We start from the raw sequence: 22,629 nt of genomic DNA on the forward strand, positions 1-22,629 counted from the left end.
TTACCATTCACTAGACAAAGCAAAACGAATGTGTAAATCACAAGAAGTCCTTATGGTAATGGGGGACCTAAATGCTAAGATTGGCAGAGGCAGAGATGGTGACATAATCGGACCACATGGACTCGGAGACAGAAATGAACGAGGAAACATCTGGGCAGATTGGTGTAGAACAAATAAATTAATGATTTCAAACACCTGGTTTCAACAACACCCAAGAAGAACCTGGACATGGCAATCACCAGGGGACAGAGCAAGGAACCAGATAGACTTTGTAGCAGTATTATCAAGATTCAGAAATGGCATATTAAATTGCAAAACCTATCCAGGCGCCGATGTAGACAGTGACCATGTCCCAGTTGTTTGTACAGTAAGGATAAAGTTTAAAGCTATTCAGAGAACAGCTGGTAGAATAAAGAGGGATTACAGGTTATGCAAAGACAATGGCATACAAACAAAAATGAGAGAAGAATTTGAAAATGCACTCATGATACAAAGCCAAAGTGAACCTGATAACGAAAAATGTGAAAAACAATTTGATATATTCCAAAAGTGTGTCAAAGCAACTGCAGAAAAGCATTTACCAATAGCTCAAATAAACAGCAAAAAGGAACGGATGACAAATGAAATTCTAAACCTATTTGAAGAAAGACGAAAATGCAACAGAGGGTCTGCAGAATACCAAACATTGAACAACCACATTAAATCCAAATGCATCGAGGCACACGAGAACTATCTAGACTGGAAATGCTGCGAAATCGAAAGAGAATACAAACCCAACCCCCAACAAGCTCACCAAAGAATAAAAGAACTATCAGGGAAAAGGAAAAGCAAAGCAGCAAGAAGTTGTATCCAAAACAAACAAGGGGAACTGCTATTTGAAGAACAACATATAGAAAGCCGATGGGTAGAATACATAGGCGAACTGTACAATGATCCAAATAGAAATGAACCACCACTGAAATTCAAAGAACCATTAAGCGGACCAAACATCACCAAAAGTGAAATTGAACATGCCATGGAACGAATGAGGGATGGTAAAGCAACAGGCCCTGATGAAATATCTGTAGAGGTATTAAAAAGCCTAGGAGATCTAGCAATTGATGAACTTCACATATTATTCAACAATATATACAATACTGGGAAAATTCCAGAAGATCTCTGTAACTCTATTTTCATAGCAATACCAAAGAAAGCAGGTGCAGTCAGATGCGAAAATTTTAGAACTATAAGTTTAATAAGCCACATCAACAAAATACTGTTGCGTATAATTATCAACAGGCTAAGGAATAAGATTAACCCCGAAATCGCAGAAGAACAATATGGATTCCAACCTGACAGAGGGACAAGGAACGCAATATACCTCCTCCGTGTTTTAAGTGAAAGAGCTATACAGGCTCAGACCCCACTATACCTCTGTTTTGTCGACTACAAAAAAGCTTTTGATAGAGTACGCCACGAAGAAATACTAAAACAACTGCACTCCATTGGCGCTGATGAGAAAGACCTCAGACTCATGCAAACATTATACTACACCCAGCAGGCATCTATCAAAATCGGAAACTCTACAGGAAATTCCATTCCTATTAAGAAAGGAGTCCGTCAAGGGTGTGTTGCCTCACCAGATCTGTTTAATCTATACCAAGAAACAATCATGAGGGGCATAAATAATATGGAGGGAATAAAAGTAGGAGGTCACAACATAAATAATATAAGATACGCAGACGATACGGTACTCATTGCAACATCAGAAATCCAACTTCAAAAGATTGTTGACAAAGTGGTAGTAGATAGTGAAGCCAAGGGAATGGAAGTGAATATCACCAAAACGGAATGCATGGTAATACAGAAAAACCCCGAAAACAACAACACCTGCAATATAACGATTCACGGCGAGCAACTTACCAACGTAGAAAGTTTTAAATACCTAGGTTCAATAGTGACAACAGATGGAAGATGTAACCGAGACATACGAGCAAGAATAACTCAAGCCAAACAGGCCTTCATGGACCTGGGAAACATTTTGAAAAACAAACAGATGTCGTTCGGGATTAGATTCCGAGTCTTGAAGTGCTACGTGTGGCCAATCTTGTTATACGGATGCGAAAGCTGGACTACAAATGCAGAAACACAAAAGAACATTGAAGCTTTTGAAATGTGGTGCTTGAGAAGGATGCAGAGAATATCGTATACTGCACACAAAACGAACGAAGAAGTGCTAAAACAAACATACAAGATATGAAGTGAGTAGAAAAGTGCCAGAAGACAATAGAGAATAAAAATTTTTCGCGGCGGTGGTGGGGTTTGAACCTGCAACCTTATTGGTACGACAACTCCGCCTGGCAGGTGAGAGCGTGGCTCTACCGTGTGAGCTATCCACGAACACAAAAATATTCGTTTCAAACCCAAGTCATTACTGATCCTCTCCACCCACTTCGAGACGTGATCGTTCGTCCACCACCATCGCGAAGTATTTTGACCAGCAGTTAAGCTTAATAGCCATATTCTCAACACAACATATAACAGAGAAACGATTGAGACATTGAGTAGCTCGTGTATGGGTGATTTTTAATCGAAAAGTGAGTGGAGCAGGCACTTATGTTGGTAACAAAAGATATGAAGTGAGTAGAAAAGTGCCAGAAGACAATAGAGAATAAAAATTTTTCGCGGCGGTGGTGGGTTTGAACCTGCGACCTTATTGGTACGACAACTCCGCCTGGCAGGTGAGAGCGTGGCTCTACCGTGTGAGCTATCCACGAACACAAAAATATTCGTTTCAAACCCAAGTCTTACAGATCCCTCTCTCACCCACTTCTGAGACCGCTGATTCGTTCGGATCACACATCCGACTATTTGCCAACATTAGTTATAGCCAAATCTCAACTACAAACAGAAACAAGAAACATTGAACTTGAGATGCCGTAGGGTGTTGAATTTTATATCAAAAAGTATGAGGAGCACAATTATGAGAAGTGGTAGCACAACAAATATAATGATAGAAAATGGACAGACATAGAGAATAAAAATTTTTCGCGGCGGTGGTGGGGTTTGAACTGAACCTTATGTGTACACAACTCCGCCTGCAGGTGAGAGCTGCTCACGTGTGAGCAATCCACGAACAAAAATATTCTTTCAAACCAAGTCCGATTAACAAGATCACTCACTCAACACTTTACTGAGACCTTGCAGATTCGTTCGTCACACCATGCGAAGTTTTTGCCAGCAGTTACTTAATAGCATATCTCAACAGAAACAATACAGAGAAACATTGAACATTGATATGTCGGTGTAATGGGTGCAAATTTTAATTCAAAAAGAGACAGGACTATGTGTAACAACAAGATATGAAGTGAGTAGAAAAGTGCCAGAAGACAATAGAGAATAAAAATTTTTCGCGGCGGTGGTGGGGTTTGAACCTGCACCTTATTGGTACGACAACTCCGCCTGGCAGGTGAGAGCGTGGCTCTACCGTGTGAGCTATCCACGAACACAAAAATATTCGTTTCAAACCCAAGTCATTACTAGATCCCTCTCTCACCCACTTCTGAGACCGCTGATTCGTTCGTCCACCACCATCGCGAAGTATTTTGACCAGCAGTTAAGCTTAATAGCCAATATTCCAACACAAACATATAACAGAGAAACGATTGAGACATTGAGTATGCTCCGGTGTATGGGGTGAATTTTTAATTCAGAAAAGTGAGTGAGCAGGCACTTATGTTGGTAACAACAAGATATGAAGTGAGTAGAAAAGTGCCAGAAGACAATAGAGAATAAAATTTTTCGCGGCGGTGGTGGGGTTTGAACCTGCGACCTTATTGGTACGACAACTCCGCCTGGCAGGTGAGAGCGTGGCTCTACCGTGTGAGCTATCCACGAACACAAAAATATTCGTTTCAAACCCAAGTCATTACTAGATCCCTCTCTCACCCACTTCTGAGACCGCTGATTCGTTCGTCCACCACCATCGCGAAGTATTTTGACCAGCAGTTAAGCTTAATAGCCAATATTCTCAACACAAACATATAACAGAGAAACGATTGAGACATTGAGTATGCTCCGGTGTATGGGGTGAATTTTTAATTCAGAAAAGTGAGTGGAGCAGGCACTTATGTTGGTAACAACAAGATATGAAGTGAGTAGAAAAGTGCCAGAAGACAATAGAGAATAAAAATTTTCGCGGCGGTGGTGGGTTTGAACCTGCGACCTTATTGGTACGACAACTCCGCCTGGCAGGTGAGAGCGTGGCTCTACCGTGTGAGCTATCCACGAACACAAAAATATTCGTTTCAAACCCAAGTCATTACTAGATCCCTCTCTCACCCACTTCTGAGACCGCTGATTCGTTCGTCCACCACCATCGCGAAGTATTTTGACAGCAGTTAAGCTTAATAGCCAATATTCTCAACACAAACATATAACAGAGAAACGATTGAGACATTGAGTATGCTCCGGTGTATGGGGTGAATTTTTAATTCAGAAAAGTGAGTGGAGCAGGCACTTATGTTGGTAACACAAGATATGAAGTGAGTAGAAAAGTGCCAGAAGACAATAGAGAATAAAAATTTTTCGCGGCGGTGGTGGGGTTTGAACCTGCGACCTTATTGGTACGACAACTCCGCCTGGCAGGTGAGAGCGTGGCTCTACCGTGTGAGCTATCCACGAACACAAAAATATTCGTTTCAAACCCAAGTCATTACTAGATCCCTCTCTCACCCACTTCTGAGACCGCTGATTCGTTCGTCCACCACCATCGCGAAGTATTTTGACCAGCAGTTAAGCTTAATAGCCAATATTCTCAACACAAACATATAACAGAGAAACGATTGAGACATTGAGTATGCTCCGGTGTATGGGGTGAATTTTTAATTCAGAAAAGTGATGTGGAGCAGGCACTTATGTTGGTAACAACAAGATATGAAGTGAGTAGAAAAGTGCCAGAAGACAATAGAGAATAAAAATTTTTCGCGGCGGTGGTGGGGTTTGAACCTGCGACCTTATTGGTACGACAACTCCGCCTGGCAGGTGAGAGCGTGGCTCTACCGTGTGAGCTATCCACGAACACAAAAATATTCGTTTCAAACCCAAGTCATTACTAGATCCCTCTCTCACCCACTTCTGAGACCGCTGATTCGTTCGTCCACCACCATCGCGAAGTATTTTGACCAGCAGTTAAGCTTAATAGCCAATATTCTCAACACAAACATATAACAGAGAAACGATTGAGACATTGAGTATGCTCCGGTGTATGGGGTGAATTTTTAATTCAGAAAAGTGAGTGGAGCAGGCACTTATGTTGGTAACAACAAGATATGAAGTGAGTAGAAAAGTGCCAGAAGACAATAGAGAATAAAAATTTTTCGCGGCGGTGGTGGGGTTTGAACCTGCGACCTTATTGGTACGACAACTCCGCCTGGCAGGTGAGAGCGTGGCTCTACCGTGTGAGCTATCCACGAACACAAAAATATTCGTTTCAAACCCAAGTCATTACTAGATCCCTCTCTCACCCACTTCTGAGACCGCTGATTCGTTCGTCCACCACCATCGCGAAGTATTTTGACCAGCAGTTAAGCTTAATAGCCAATATTCTCAACACAAACATATAACAGAGAAACGATTGAGACATTGAGTATGCTCCGGTGTATGGGTGAATTTTTTAATTCAGAAAAGTGAGTGGAGCAGGCACTTATGTTGGTAACAACAAGATATGAAGTGAGTAGAAAAGTGCCAGAAGACAATAGAGAATAAAAATTTTTCGCGGCGGTGGTGGGGTTTGAACCTGCGACCTTATTGGTACGACAACTCCGCCTGGCAGGTGAGAGCGTGGCTCTACCGTGTGAGCTATCCACGAACACAAAAATATTCGTTTCAAACCCAAGTCATTACTAGATCCCTCTCTCACCCACTTCTGAGACCGCTGATTCGTTCGTCCACCACCATCGCGAAGTATTTTGACCAGCAGTTAAGCTTAATAGCCAATATTCTCAACACAAACATATAACAGAGAAACGATTGAGACATTGAGTATGCTCCGGTGTATGGGGTGAATTTTTAATTCAGAAAAGTGAGTGGAGCAGGCACTTATGTTGGTAACAACAAGATATGAAGTGAGTAGAAAAGTGCCAGAAGACAATAGAGAATAAAAATTTTTCGCGGCGGTGGTGGGGTTTGAACCTGCGACCTTATTGGTACGACAACTCCGCCTGGCAGGTGAGAGCGTGGCTCTACCGTGTGAGCTATCCACGAACACAAAAATATTCGTTTCAAACCCAAGTCATTACTAGATCCCTCTCTCACCCACTTCTGAGACCGCTGATTCGTTCGTCCACCACCATCGCGAAGTATTTTGACCAGCAGTTAAGCTTAATAGCCAATATTCTCAACACAAACATATAACAGAGAAACGATTGAGACATTGAGTATGCTCCGGTGTATGGGGTGAATTTTTAATTCAGAAAAGTGAGTGGAGCAGGCACTTATGTTGGTAACAACAAGATATGAAGTGAGTAGAAAAGTGCCAGAAGACAATAGAGAATAAAAATTTTTCGCGGCGGTGGTGGGGTTTGAACCTGCGACCTTATTGGTACGACAACTCCGCCTGGCAGGTGAGAGCGTGGCTCTACCGTGTGAGCTATCCACGAACACAAAAATATTCGTTTCAAACCCAAGTCATTACTAGATCCCTCTCTCACCCACTTCTGAGACCGCTGATTCGTTCGTCCACCACCATCGCGAAGTATTTTGACCAGCAGTTAAGCTTAATAGCCAATATTCTCAACACAAACATATAACAGAGAAACGATTGAGACATTGAGTATGCTCCGGTGTATGGGGTGAATTTTTAATTCAGAAAAGTGATGGAGCAGGCACTTATGTTGGTAACAACAAGATATGAAGTGAGTAGAAAAGTGCCAGAAGACAATAGAATAAAAATTTTCGCGGCGGTGGTGGGGTTTGAACCTGCGACCTTATTGGTACGACAACTCCGCCTGGCAGGTGAGAGCGTGGCTCTACCGTGTGAGCTACCACAACACAAAAATATTCGTTTCAAACCCAAGTCATAACTAGATCCCTCTCTCACCCACTTCTGAGACCGCTGATTCGTTCGTCCACCACCATCGCGAAGTATTTGACCAGCAGTTAGCTTAATAGCCATATTCTCAACACAAACATATAACAGAGAACGATTGAGACATTGAGTATGCTCCGGTGTATGGGTGAATTTTTAATTCAAAAGTGAGTGGAGCAGCACTTATGTTGGTAACAACAAGATATGAAGTGAGTAGAAAAGTGCCAGAAGACAATAGGAATAAATTTTTCGCGGCGGTGGTGGGGTTTGAACCTGCGACCTTATTGGTACGACAACTCCGCCTGGCAGGTGAGAGCGTGGCTCTACCGTGTGAGCTATCCACGAACACAAAAATATTCGTTTCAAACCCAAGTCATTACTAGATCCCTCTCTCACCCACTTCTGAGACCGCTGATTCGTTCGTCCACCACCATCGCGAAGTATTTTGACCAGCAGTTAAGCTTAATAGCCAATATTCTCAACACAAACATATAACAGAGAAACGATTGAGACATTGAGTATGCTCCGGTGTATGGGGTGAATTTTTAATTCAGAAAAGTGAGTGGAGCAGGCACTTATGTTGGTAACAACAAGATATGAAGTGAGTAGAAAAGTGCCAGAAGACAATAGAGAATAAAAATTTTTTCGCGGCGGTGGTGGGGTTTGAACCTGCGACCTTATTGGTACGACAACTCCGCCTGGCAGGTGAGAGCGTGGCTCTACCGTGTGAGCTATCCACGAACACAAAAATATTCGTTTCAAACCCAAGTCATTACTAGATCCCTCTCTCACCCACTTCTGAGACCGCTGATTCGTTCGTCCACCACCATCGCGAAGTATTTTGACCAGCAGTTAAGCTTAATAGCCAATATTCTCAACACAAACATATAACAGAGAAACGATTGAGACATTGAGTATGCTCCGGTGTATGGGGTGAATTTTAATTCAGAAAAGTGAGTGGAGCAGGCACTTATGTTGGTAACAACAAGATATGAAGTGAGTAGAAAAGTGCCAGAAGACAATAGAGAATAAAAATTTTTCGCGGCGGTGGTGGGGTTTGAACCTGCGACCTTATTGGTACGACAACTCCGCCTGGCAGGTGAGAGCGTGGCTCTACCGTGTGAGCTATCCACGAACACAAAAATATTCGTTTCAAACCCAAGTCATTACTAGATCCCTCTCTCACCCACTTCTGAGACCGCTGATTCGTTCGTCCACCACCATCGCGAAGTATTTTGACCAGCAGTTAAGCTTAATAGCCAATATTCTCAACACAAACATATAACAGAGAAACGATTGAGACATTGAGTATGCTCCGGTGTATGGGGTGAATTTTTAATTCAGAAAAGTGAGTGGAGCAGGCACTTATGTTGGTAACAACAAGATATGAAGTGAGTAGAAAAGTGCCAGAAGACAATAGAGAATAAAAATTTTTCGCGGCGGTGGTGGGGTTTGAACCTGCGACCTTATTGGTACGACAACTCCGCCTGGCAGGTGAGAGCGTGGCTCTACCGTGTGAGCTATCCACGAACACAAAAATATTCGTTTCAAACCCAAGTCATTACTAGATCCCTCTCTCACCACATTCTGAGACCGCTGATTCGTTCGTCCACCACCATCGCGAAGTATTTTGACCAGCAGTTAAGCTTAATAGCCAATATTCTCAACAGAAACATATAACAGAGAAACGATTGAGACATTGAGTATGCTCCGGTGATGGGGTGAATTTTTAATTCAGAAAAGTGAGTGGAGCAGGCACTTATGTTGGTAACAACAGATATGAAGTGAGTAGAAAAGTGCCAGAAGACAATAGAGAATAAAATTTTTCGCGGCGGTGGTGGGGTTTGAACCTGCGACCTTATTGGTACGACAACTCCGCCTGGCAGGTGAGAGCGTTGGCTCTACCGTGTGAGCTATCCACGAACACAAAAATATTCGTTTCAAACCCAAGTCATTACTAGACCCTCTCTCACCCACTTCTGAACCGCTGATTCGTTCGTCCACCACCATCGCGAAGTATTTTGACCAGCAGTTAAGCTTAATAGCATATTCTCAACACAAACATATAACAGAGAAACGATTGAGACATTGAGTATGCTCCGGTGATGGGGTGAATTTTTAATTCAGAAAATGTGAGTGGAGCAGGCACTTATGTTGGTAACAACAGATATGAAGTGAGTAGAAAAGTGCCAGAAGACAATAGAGAATAAAAATTTTTCGCGGCGGGGGGGGTTTGAACCTGCGACCTTATTGGTACGACAACTCCGCCTGGCAGGTGAGAGCGTTGGCTCTACCGTGTGAGCTATCCACGAACACAAAAATAATTCGTTTCAAACCCAAGTCATTACTAGATCCCTCTCTCACCCACTTCTGAGACCGCTGATTCGTTCGTCCACCACCAATCGCGAAGTATTTTGACCAGCATTAAGCTTAATAGCCAATATTCTCAACACAAACATATAACAGAGAAACGATTGAGACATTGAGTATGCTCCGGTGTATGGGGTGAATTTTTAATTCAAAAAGTGAGTGGAGCAGGCACTTATGTTGGTAACAACAAGATATGAAGTGAGTAGAAAAGTGCCAGAAGACAATAGAGAATAAAAATTTTTCGCGGCGGTGGTGGGGTTTGAACCTGCGACCTTATTGGTACGACAACTCCGCCTGGCAGGTGAGAGCGTGGCTCTACGTGTGAGCTATCCACTGAACACAAAATATTCGTTCAAACCCAAGTCATTACTAGATCCCTCTCTCACCCACTTCTGAGACCGCTGATTCGTTCGTCCACCACCATCGCGAAGTATTTTGACCAGCATTAAGCTTATACCAATATCTCAACACAACATATACAGAGAAACGATTGAGACATTGAGTATGCTCCGGTGTATGGGGTGAATTTTTAATCAGAAAAGTGAGTGAGATCAAGGCACTTATGTTGAACAACAAGATATGAAGTGAGTAGAAAAGTGCCAGAAGACAATAGAGAAAAAAATTTTTCGCGGCGGTGTGGGGTTTGAACCTGCGACCTTATGGTACGACCAACTCCGCCTGGCAGTGAGAGCGTTTATTCTCTATTGTCTTCTGGCACTTCTACTCACTCATACTGTGTACACAACATAAGTGCCTCTCCACTCACTTTCTGAATTAAAAATTCACCCCATACACCGGAGCATACTCAATGTCTAATCGTTTCTCTGTATATGTTTTGTTGAAATAATGGCTATTAGCTTAACTGCTGTCAAAAATACTCGCGAGTGGTTGGACGAACGATCACGTCTAAAGTGGTGATGAGGACAGTATGACTTGGGTTTTGAAACGAATAATTTTGTGTGTGATGCACTACTGGTAAGCACGCATTCACGCCAAGCGGAGTGTCGTACCAATAAGGTCGCAGGTTCAAACCCACACCGCCCGAAAAAATTTTTATTCTCTATTGTCTTCTGGCACTTTTTACTCACTCATCTTGTTGTACCAACATAAGTGCTGCTCCACTCACATTTCTGAATTAAAAATCACCCATACACCGGAGCATACTCAATGTCTCAATCGTTCTCTGTATACGTATTTGTTGAGAATATTGGCAATTAAGCTTAATGCCTGGTCAAAACTATCGCGATGGGTTGGACGAACGAATCACGGTCTGGGGAAGTGTTTAGATAGGACTAGTAATGACTTGGGTTTAAAACGAATATTTATGTTCGTGGAAGTCTCAACGTAGAGCCACGCTTCTCCTGCCAGGCGGGTTGATCGACCAATAAGTTGCAGTTCAAACCACACCCGCCGCGAAAATTTATTCTATTGCTCTAGCCTTTTACTACTCACTTACATATTTGTTGTTCCAAACCATAAGTGCCTGCTACCACTCCCTTTCGAATAAAACATTCACCATACACCGGCATACTAATGTCTCATCGTTCCTGTAATATGTTTGTGAGAATATGCTTATAAGCTTAACTCTGTCAAAAACTTCGCGAGTGTGGACGAGTAATCACGGTTCAGGGAATGTTGAAGAGGGACTAGTAATGACTTGGTTTGAAACAAATATTATTGGTGTTCGGATAGCTCAACGATAACAACTTACCTCCAGGCGGGGTGTGTACAATAAGGTCCTATTGGTTCAAACCCCACCACGCCGCGAAAGAATTTTTATTCTCTATTGTCTTCTGGCACTTTTCTACTCACTTCATATCTTGTTGTTACCACATAAGTGCCTGCTCCACTCACTTTTCTGAATTAAAAATTCACCCCATACACCGAGCATACCAATGTCTCAATCGTTTCTCTGTATATGTTTGTGTGAGAATATTGGCTATTAAGCTAACTGCTGGTCAAAATACTTCGCGATGGTGGTGGACGAACGAATCAGCGGTCTCAGAAGTGGGTAGAGAGAGGGATCTAGTAATGACTTGGGTTTGAAACGAATATTTTGTGTTCGTGGATAGCTCACACGGTAGAGCCACGCTCTCACCTGCCAGGCGGAGGTGTCGTACCAATAAGGTCGCAGGTTCAAACCCACCACCGCCGCGAAAAATTTTATTCTCTATTGTCTTCTGGCACTTTTCTACTCACTTCATATCTTGTTGTTACCAACATAAGTGCCTGCTCCACTCACTTTTCTGAATTAAAAATTCACCCCATACACCGGAGCATATTCAATGTCTCAATCGTTTCTCTGTTATATGTTTGTGTTGAGAATATTGGCTATTAAGCTTAACTGCTGGTCAATATACTTCGCGATGGTGGTGGACGAACGAATCAGCGGTCTCAGAAGTGGGTGAGAGAGGGATCTAGTAATGACTTGGGTTTGAAACGAATATTTTTGTGTTCGTGGATAGCTCACACGGTAGAGCCACGCTCTCACCTGCCAGGCGGAGTTGTCGTACCAATAAGGTCGCAGGTTCAAACCCCACCACCGCCGCGAAAAAATTTTTATTCTCTATTGTCTTCTGGCACTTTTCTACTCACTTCATATCTTGTTGTTACCAACATAAGTGCCTGCTCCACTCACTTTTCTGAATTAAAACAAACATACCAACAAAGGAAACTAATGCCCTTAATAGTGGATCGACAACTATCCTTTTTCGGACACATAGTAAGGAAAGATAAGAATGAATACCTGGCAAGTTGTGGAAAAATACCTGGTAAACGCGCCCGGGGAGACAAAGAAAAACACTCATAGACCAACTGAAGGGCTTCACCAACCTAACAATCCAAGAGCTGTTTGAAAAAGCAAGAGACAGGGAGGAATGGAGAGAGATAATTCATGCAGTATCCGAAGCCTGGACCAGGCATGGAACCTAGAAGAAGAAGAAGAATTCGCATCATTATGACATTAAATTCCATTTTTTTTTCGGTGGCTGATTTATTCTGACCTATTACCAGATCTAGACAATGACAATGGGTGACGAATATTGTTTTGATGTCGTATAAGATGTTTTTTGTTTTCGTCGTCTTTTTTGTAGCGGTTGTGGTTGTTGTCTCTCCTATTCAAGCTAGAATGTTTTTTTTTTGACTTGATTGGTTCTGACGACTGTAGTAATATGAAATGTGTGCTTCTTGGTGATGGGGTGGATGTATTGTGTGTGTGTGTGTGTGTGTGTGTGTGTGTGTGTGTGTGTGTGTGCATACATGTCTGTGTGTATGTGTAGGTAGAGTGTCGTTGGATTTCAAGTCGTTTTATTAAATATTGAAATTGTTCTGCTCAAATTACCTGTTATTCTTTCTTTCTTATTTTTTTTGATCTGGTGGGTGGGGAGGGTCGGAGACAAGGAAGTGGAGAACGGGTAGGATGTGCATTTTTCTATTAAAAAATGCAGTGTAGATAAATTTTTTTTAAAATGTTAGATTAAACGGGGTCTTTTGGTCTCCCATAATTATAATGGGCGGGAAGGTCACTCTCTTGCTGTCTTCTATCTCCTTACACAGTCGAGGTCGGATATATCAATATCCACCCATGGTAGGCAGGAAGTCATTGATGTGTCTTCTATCTCCTTATACAGTCGAGGTCGGATATATCAATATCCACCCATGGTAGGCAGGAAGTCATTGATGTGTCTTCTATCCTCCCATAGCTGGTTTCTGAGTTTCTTTTTGTCATTGCATTGGAATGGGATTACTTGGATTTATTCTGGCCCTTGCCAAAGTCCTTGGCTGAGGGGGAAACAGTCAAATGTATAGTGTTAGTTTTGGGAGGTATTATTTTTCACCTTGCAAATCGTTTCTGATTTCTGTAATTATAGCTACATTTTTTTTGTTAAGAACATACATATCTTGTAAACATTTGAGTGTATTCCTCTTAGTGGGGACATGTGCTGGTGTCTGGATGAGGGTTTTAGGTGATCTCAAACTGAGTACATTGATCATGCGTGTGCTGTTGGGATCTGCATCTGTTCCCTACTTGAATCAATTTTGTCTTACTTTTTCTTGGGTGCTTTAATTGGAACTGTAGAATTTTTTGACTTTCCAATTTTTTCCCCTTTTGTATTCGCAAAACAAACGGATATATCTACATTGTCGTGATCGCTGTATAAGGCTCATATGTGCCTTGTGTCGATATACATCAGTATCAGTGTGAGTATCAGTACTTCCATAAACGTGGGCAGGGAGGTCCCTCTTACTGTGTCTTCGATTCCCTTCTATTTTCTTTTCCATGTTGCTTTCTGCTTTTGTCTTGGAATGAGATTACTTGGTTTTGTCCTGGCCCTGGTTGGAAATCTTGGCTGAGGGGGAAACAGTCAAATGTGTATTATTAGTTTTGGAAGATGAGTTTTCCCCCTTAATCAGTCGTCTGTCATAGTTTGTGTTTTGAATATATAAATATATTTTGTAAACATTTGCATAGCTGCCAATCGTTCCTTTAAAAAACGAATTTGTTCCGTATTTTGCGTCCTGAGTCAGTAAGTCCGTATTTTTAGATCAAAATCCGTAGTTTGTAATTTTTTGCTGATTTGTAGTAAACAAAGCATGTGAGCCTAATGAATTACTATTCTTATTATTACTATAGTATACTATTATTGTTGTTATTATTATTTGTGTCCAATGAGAGATGATGAGCAGGGTTTAAATCAACATAGCATAATATTCTTCATTCCCATGTAGCTCTATCATTTGAATTATACCTCTCTATCATAAATGATTTTCAACAATTAAAAAAAAAATCTAGTTGATTATATGACGCCATGAGTTTCTCACTAAAACCTTTCAAAATGTATTGGAGATTTGCATAAAATATGCATGTTGACCTCGAATACACTTTTAATGTTCTCAGATAGTATTGATACTTTCACTATTTGTTACAAATATTGTGTTGATTAATAATAAAATTAAATCAACGTCTTTGATTGGAAGTTATTCAATCAGAAAATCAATTGCTTATATAGATTAAACATTACAATGATTATTTCCCTTTATCAATTTATGGAATATAAATTCAAAAAATGTTGATCTGATTCAAATTTTATTTATTTTCAAGCAAGCTTTTATAACGGGTTAGGTTCAATTGAAATAAGTATACTCCATTTTTAGGTGTGTTTATCTTGTCAAAGTAAAGAGGTAGGAATTCTCCAATATTTAGAGGTTCAATTTACTACAACTACGTCGTCCCCTCATCCCAGGCCAAATGGGCGTTCCTTATTTTATTTTTGAATAGTTGGCAGCTATGCATTTGAGTGTATTCCTCTGAGGGATCCTTGAGTTTGTGTCTTGATGTGATTAAGTACACTGGTGGTATGCTACTGGAATCCATTTCTGCTCCCTATTTGAGCCATCCCCATTTTACTTTTTCTTGGGCGCTTTTAATTTTTAATCTAGAATTTTTTAACATTTCATTTTCTTCCTTTTTGATTGATATTGACATGACCTTAATGTGTCGCAAGCACCGTAAAAACCTTAAAAACAAAAATACCAGCCTTCCGAACAGTGAAAGGGAAACATGGATAATGGGAGATGACAACAAGGGCAGTCAATTATTTTGAATGTAAAAAGGACAGTTACTCGTATATTGTTTCTGAGGGCCAGGAATAATTTCCTAGACCTCTGTCCTCAGCACTGGCAACGACGTTTAATAAGGAAGCTCCTTCAGGATTTTGTTGTTGAAAGTAGCATAGGCTTTCGTAAGCTCCAATAGCGAAATTGTCTCCAATAGGCTTCAACAGTCGTGACGTCACTTTCCTCGTATTGACGCATGGTAACTTAGTAACTGGCTCTAAACTATCGAAACAATGGCGGATCCCCGTATGAAATATTTCTCCGAGGAGCATAATAAAAGCGTATCCAGAGGAGAAAAAAAACATAAATCTGATCATGTTTTGACTTTTACAAATTCTGATCACAAGACACATGAAAAGGTCTAGTTATAGTCAGCATGAAGAATTAAAAGGACCGATTTTCTTTGTTTAGAACCACGATGGCCGCCGTTGCTGGGCGATGTGACGTAAGTCTATTGAATCCAATTGTTGCGGTATCGTCCTCGCCTGACTCTGCACCACATCGGTAACAGTTGTCTCGACTGAGACTTCACCCCTGACCGCAGGGTTTTGACCAATGACGATTCACGAGATCTCATTGGACAATCATCTCTCGTTTTGATTGACTGTTATTTTACCTTACAGCTACAGTGCGATATCTGCATTTTCATTAGTTGTATTTTACATGAAAGCAAGACATCGTAAGCCAATTTTTAATTGTATTATTTTCTTGATCTTTTTAGACTGATTAGTGTCGATATTGATAGTTAGCAATGTTGATATATAACCGTCTTCTGGTAAAAGTAATATTGATAATAATAATAAGAACAAAAAAAAAAAAATATAAAAAAAAGACAAAAAAAGAAAAGAGGGGGGGGGGGGGGGGGTTTGATGTCATGTCCATATTATAAGCGTGATGTCGATCTAAGACTTGTTGATATATCTGTATCAGCTCTGCACTCTATTTATCTCTTTCTTCATTGCCTATCCTGAAATGAGATGATGGCCTTCTTGGTTTTGTCCTGTCTCTGACTGGGATCATTCTATGCTTGTGCGATCTTTTTTGGGATCGTGGATAGCTCATACGGTAGAGTCACGCTCTCACCGTCCAGGCGGAGTTGTCGTACCAATAAGGTCGCGGGTTCAAACCCCATCACCGCCGCGAAAAAATATTCTCTATTGTCTTCTGACACTTTCCTACTCACTTCATCTCTTGTTGTTACCAAGATAAAGTGCCTGCTCTACTCACTTTTCTGAATTAAAAATTCACCCCATATACCGGAGCATACTCAATGTCTCAATTGTTTCTATGTTATATGTTTGTGTTGAGAATATTGGCTTTTAAGCTTAATTGCTGGCCAGCTAACTTTGCGGAGGTTGTGTGTGTGATTCCAGTAGTCGGTGAGAGAGAGAGAGAGAGAGAGAGAGAGAGAGAGAGAGAGAGAGAGAGAGAGAGAGAGAGAGAGAGCTCTAAGATTGACATCAGTTAGAGAAGATCTTTTTGTGGGATCGTGGATAGCTCATACGGTAGAGTCACGCTGTCACCGGCCAGGCGGAGTTGTCGTACCAATAAGGTCGCGGGTTCAAACCCCCATCACCGCCGCCAAAAAATGTTATTCTCTATTGTCTTCTGACACTTTCCTACTCACTTCATCTCTTGTTGTTACTAGCTTGTAGTACACACATCGAAATGTATGACCTTAAAGTGTCTCAAATGCTATTTATTTGTATTATATTTGTGTATTTCTTGGAGGGAATCATGTACTGATGTTTCGATATGACTCTATTTCTACTAGAAGCAGGTTGCTGTTGGCGTACTTACATCTACTTGGTTTGATCTTTCACGTCAACTTACACATCTTTGTGTGGTTTGCCAGCAACAGGAACATTTGAAACCAACGATATTTTGACTCCTACATCAATTTCATTTTCATCTGCGCTGGTATGACCTTAAAGTTATAGTATAATATAACGAATCGCCTTTAGCAACTAAAATCAAACACGCTATCCTTGCTCAGTTTTCTCACTCCTTGCTATTGTAGAGATAAGGATCGGTGTTGGGAGGCAGGGAGGGGAAAGGATTTAAGCTCTCTCTCCACGAATTCTGTCTGTTTGAAAAGGGAGTTGCCGTAACAAGCGGGTCGTGGGTTCGAATCCTCATCGCCCGGAAAGTTGATTGGCGCTTTTCTACTCACTTCATATCTGCTTCACCCACTTTTCCGAAACAGGAACCTTTGTGAAGGTTATAAGCATAAAATAGGCCCAACTACCGGGCAAATTCTGTGGTGGAATGGTAATACGTCTGACAGGCCATTAGAAGGTCTATGGTTCCATCCCTAGTCGACGCTGACTGATTTTTCTTTGGGATGTTTTGTAAACTTGTATTTTTCCTTATGTTTTGTCTCTCCGTGCTTCATACAGACCTTTTCAGATTTCTACCACACGCCAGTATCTGCTCCCCAATTTGCTAATGTGGGTTAATCAGACTTGTAAATACATATGTGTACCTATGTAGGCGACATCTATTATTTGGAGGATAGAAAAAAACCCCAAATAGTTCGACGTGAATTGGATTTCTATGTTGTCTTCAGTCAGGTGTATGGATATACCTTAATCGACGCGAGTTCGAATCCCATCTGTGTTTCTTTTTTTTCCTAGCACTGTCACTAAGGAGGCGATGCGGCATCAAAAGTTACGTATATCGAAAATGAAAACTATTCTTCCATTCTTAAATTTTAAGACGGTGAAAAAAAAAAGAGAGAATGGAATGAGAGGCAGAATAAAACGAAAAATTAGAAATAAGGTAAGCAAAGAAAAAGAAAAAAGAATACAGAAATCTTTAAGTCTTAATTAAACCTGAGACTATTCTAGCACCCCAAAAGAAGACTTGGGTTTAAGAGTTTAACAAGTTGGGCTCGCCATCTTAATCTTATAAAATCATGAAATAAAATTTCTCTAGTCATGAAGATACAATACAAGGCTAGTTACGTGCACATTAATTTATGCAGGTTGTGTTTTGATATTGTTGATATGGACAGTATCTAACGTTGATTTGAGAGTATTTCCATAACAACAACAACGAGCCTATAACAATTTGGGTTTTCATCAGACCTGCCAAGAAGCACACGTCCAAAGCTGATGTGTTTGGTTTTTTTTTTGTTGTTGTGGGTTTAAAAAAATATTTTTTTTCTATTTTTTAAAAAAATTGTTGTAAAGAGCGGTAGACTATCTAGATCTTACAGAAAAACCCGATGTCATGTTTTGTCACAACCAGTGAATGTTGTTATTCCCAGCTTTCCACCATCGCCCCGACGAAGGAAATGAAAACATCAAGTAACATTTTAATGGTCACTCGAGGCCAGCATTTTATTCCAGTCCATATTTTATATCAGTTGAGATTTCAAACATGTCATTAAGTCACCAAGAACCTGACATAAATAATATCTAGCTTTGATCCAAGATCTTTGATGTCCCCGTGGGAAAACAATGAAGATTGTTGTTAATCATGCAATCCCGTCATTGTCGCCTTTGTGGAGTTGAATTAGAAAGCAATAGAAAGAATATAAATGTTATTTTCCTTTCTTTGTGAATAAGAATTATCATGTCGCCTGAGACAAGGTGGGGTTGGAAATAAAAACACAAACACGCATACACCCTAACTTACGCACACTAACATTATATGCACGCATTCGTATATTTCTTGACTTGCATAACAATAATTGTAGAAATATTGTTTTGATGTGACCATAGGATTAAATTCCTTGGATGCGAGATAAAATAATATGAAATAAGAAACATCCCGAAAGATTCGTCTCGCTTTTTTTTGTTTGAAATTTACTATTATGAAACCGTTTTTTAAAAATGTTGATAATAATAATAATAATAATAATAATAATAATAATAATAATAATAATAATAATAATAATAATAATAATAATAATAATAATAATAATAATAGTAATAATAATGACAATAAAACATTATTTTTCATAGACTGATACACGAGTAACTTGCAAACCTTTTTATTTCAGGCTAATTCTATCACCCCCTTTATTCAAATTAATACGAAGAAAATCTGCTAGGGTCGTAATACCCAGTCCCTTTTGACGTTTGACTTTCATTTTCATTGCGAAAATAATTTATTCTACACAATTCTAGCATATCCACAACAAAAATTGATGACGTAGTTTTAAATCTCTCTTGGTACTATAAAGTAATAATAATCTCATCCGCAACAAAAAATGATAACGTAATTTTAAATCTCTCTTGATACTATCACTATAAAGTAATGATGATCTTTCTAATCTAGTCTTTAAAACATAAAGGGTTGGGAATCAATATTGTTCCGTAAAGCCAATGTTAAATTGTTATCATCGAGCTCAGAATTACCAGCACATCTAAAAATACAATACGGTAGTATATAAAGTATAACAGATGACCGCCTGTTCCTGATAGCCTTTATTTCTCTGCAAATACTGCGGGTTCTCCACTACTAGTAATTGTAGTAGTAGTAGTAGTAGTGGTAGTAGTAGTAGTAGTAGTAGTAGTAGTAGTAGTAGTAGTAGTAGTAGTAGTAGTATTAGTAGTAGTAGTAGTAGTAGTAATGGTTGTAATATTAATACCTATAACTGTTCTTTAAAAACATAGACTTGGGGATAGAAATTTTTATGTAAATTTTTGCCATCGAGCACAGAATCACTGGCAAATCCAAAAATTATAAAACATTTTTTTTACAGATTGATAGAGAGTAACTTGAAAACGTTTTAAAAATTAGAGTAATTCTATCACCCGTTGACTCAAGTGATTGTTTATAAAATCTGACAGGGCATAATGAATGATAGTAGCCATTATGATAGGTTGACATTGGGAATCGCCATCAGGTCGCCATGTTGTCTGATTCATGTGCCCACACATTATTACCTGACCGATTGTTGATCGTTGATGGCTCAAATGATTCCCTTCGATCTGTGTTAATTTCCACAATGCAAAGGATGCTATGCCTACAATGATTAACATGGATGGGTTTCTGTTCCTGTTAGCCTTTTTTTCTCCGCAAACATTGAGGTTTTTCCACTAGTTTGTATACACAGTGATCAAAAGTAACGTTACACTTTTGTTTACTGTCACTCCCTTTACATTCACTATGAATCCACAAGAGTTATACGTCAGCTGAAAGAGAAATATTAGAGGATTCATAAAACTTGATATTTATAGGGAAGCGAGGACGAGAGACGCATGTGCACAACCAACATGACGTTCTCTCTCTAATAACTTTTCCGCCGGTGACGTCACAGACTATGGGTGACGTCCAATCAAGGGACGCTACTCTTCCGCTAATCTCATTCCCCATTGACTGACCGAACGTCATTGATGTACAGGAAATAAATTTTTTTAAAAACTGAAAATCGCAACTTGGCAGATGTGGTTTTTGGTAATCAATGTTTTCGTGACCCCTTCAGTATCAAGGAAATGCCTTATTTGACGTCCTACCGAAACCAAAAGTTAATTGTTGTCTCTTCTTGGAATTGGGTGGATTTAAATAGTCGGTCTAATTGGATTCAATAGTCTGATAATACGTCGCCCAGTAACGGCAGCCATCGTGGTTCTACAAAGAAAATCTGTACTTTTTCTTCTTCATGCTGGCTAGAACTTTTCATATGTCTTGTGATCAGAATGTGTAAAAGTCAAAACATGATCAAATTTATAGTTTTTTTCTCCTCTGGATACGCTTTTATGTTCGCCGGGGAAATATTTCATAAGGGCGTCCGCCATTGTTCCGATAGTTTAGAGCCAGTCACTAAGTTACCATGCGTCATTAGGAAGGAAGTGACGTTATGACTGTTGAAGAGTATTGGGGTGGATTTAAAGAGTCGTTCTAATTGGAGACCACATTTGTTCCACAGGATTCATACCTAATGACATAGCAGCTGGCCACATTGAGGTTTCAACCTTGTTGTCCCTAAGTCAAAAAGCACTGGGCCATTGTTGACTTTACGCCAGTGTGATAAAATTGATATTTTCAAATCCCTTGTAAGAATGTCTGTCAGGCTGTCAGCCTCAATCTAGCACTGTGTTCCCCAAAGAATGGAACAATTCATCTCATATAATATTCTTCCAAAATTTGCCATCTTATATGGTATCGGTGCAAAGATGGAGGTAGTATATATATATATATATATATAATATATATATATATAATATATATATATAATACATTTTAAGTATAACTATTATGACTCCTACAGATTGTTTCTTGTCACTGGGCCAATCTAAGGGAAGTGTGTGTATGTAATCTAACAGATCGAATGACGTAACAGAAATTTACCAACATAATTTGCCAGGCAGAACTAGGCATAGTGACAATTTAACCGTACTATATACAATAAATTGATCGGCACTGAATAAAGTATCACTGGTCAAGTTCACGGGGTATATGGAAACATGTAAGGTGGACAACAATCATTTCTCTTTCTTTTCATTTCGTTTGTAACTTTCTGAGGAAAGGGACTAAACAAACATTATTCACGTAAAACTCTTTGGCTAGTACATAAGCTTGTATACACACACATACACATACACACACACACACACACACACTAACACACACTCACACATCCACACACTGACTCAAGTGGCGCCATTACCATAATAAAGCATGTTGATTTGTTTTACTTTCTGACAGATCATAACCGGGTTAGGCTCTAGTGTTTTCTTTCCTATTTTACGCTCCACATCCGGGCACCGTCAAAAGCAGACCTGACGCCCACTATGTTAATAAATGCCGTACGTACTCTCGCAAAACGACTGTTTTCCTTTAATACGGCCATGACATTTTACTGAAATATTGATGAATATAGATAACTCTACAAACACTCTTAAACTCTCGAAAACACGAAGTGGTAGTTATAATAGACTTCTTTGAGGGACTGTATTAGGTTTAATGACTTTTTTAAAAAAGTTGAGAAAAATCATTTTCATTAATCGATATTTGAAGGAAAACAATTCTGGCAAAAAAAAAAAAAGGGCGTTTTATCACTCAGCTACAAATGATTCTATTTTCATGAATACTATTATTAAACTGTGGTCCTCTATTACTATGACCTTGAATTCTCGAATTTCAGACATGTTATTAACGTTGGGGAAGGGGGGGGGGGTCATTGTAATAAATCAATTTGATTATGAGGTCCGAGTAACAGATGTATGATTAAAAAGTGAATACGGCGTTTTGACAATGTTCGTCACTGTGTGGAGGCCATTGTTGACCTCGTATAATAATACTGTTTTAATTGACTGCAGTTTTAACTAAGCAATTTCTGAGAACGCTCCCATTGTCAATAAGTGTTGATAGGTTACAGGTCAGTAGTAATGAAATGTTATGGCAGAAGGACGTATTTGGCATGGGTCAGAGTTTGCTTCCATTATTTCCCCCATCTTTTTCTATAGAGCGTGGGGACTGTCAGCAATGTACAATAGTTGAGAATCCACTATATTTGCGGAGAAATATCTAAAGGCTATTACGAGCAGGTACTCAATTTTAAAAATTTATTATACTACTGAATTGCGGAAATTAACATAAATCCAGACGAATATTTTGAGTCA

The sequence above is a fragment of the Berghia stephanieae genome, chromosome 3 (assembly GCF_034508935.2).
Source record: "Berghia stephanieae isolate SIO BIC M18660-M18661 chromosome 3, UCSD_Bste_1.3, whole genome shotgun sequence".
Classification (NCBI taxonomy): Eukaryota; Metazoa; Mollusca; class Gastropoda; order Nudibranchia; family Aeolidiidae; genus Berghia; species Berghia stephanieae.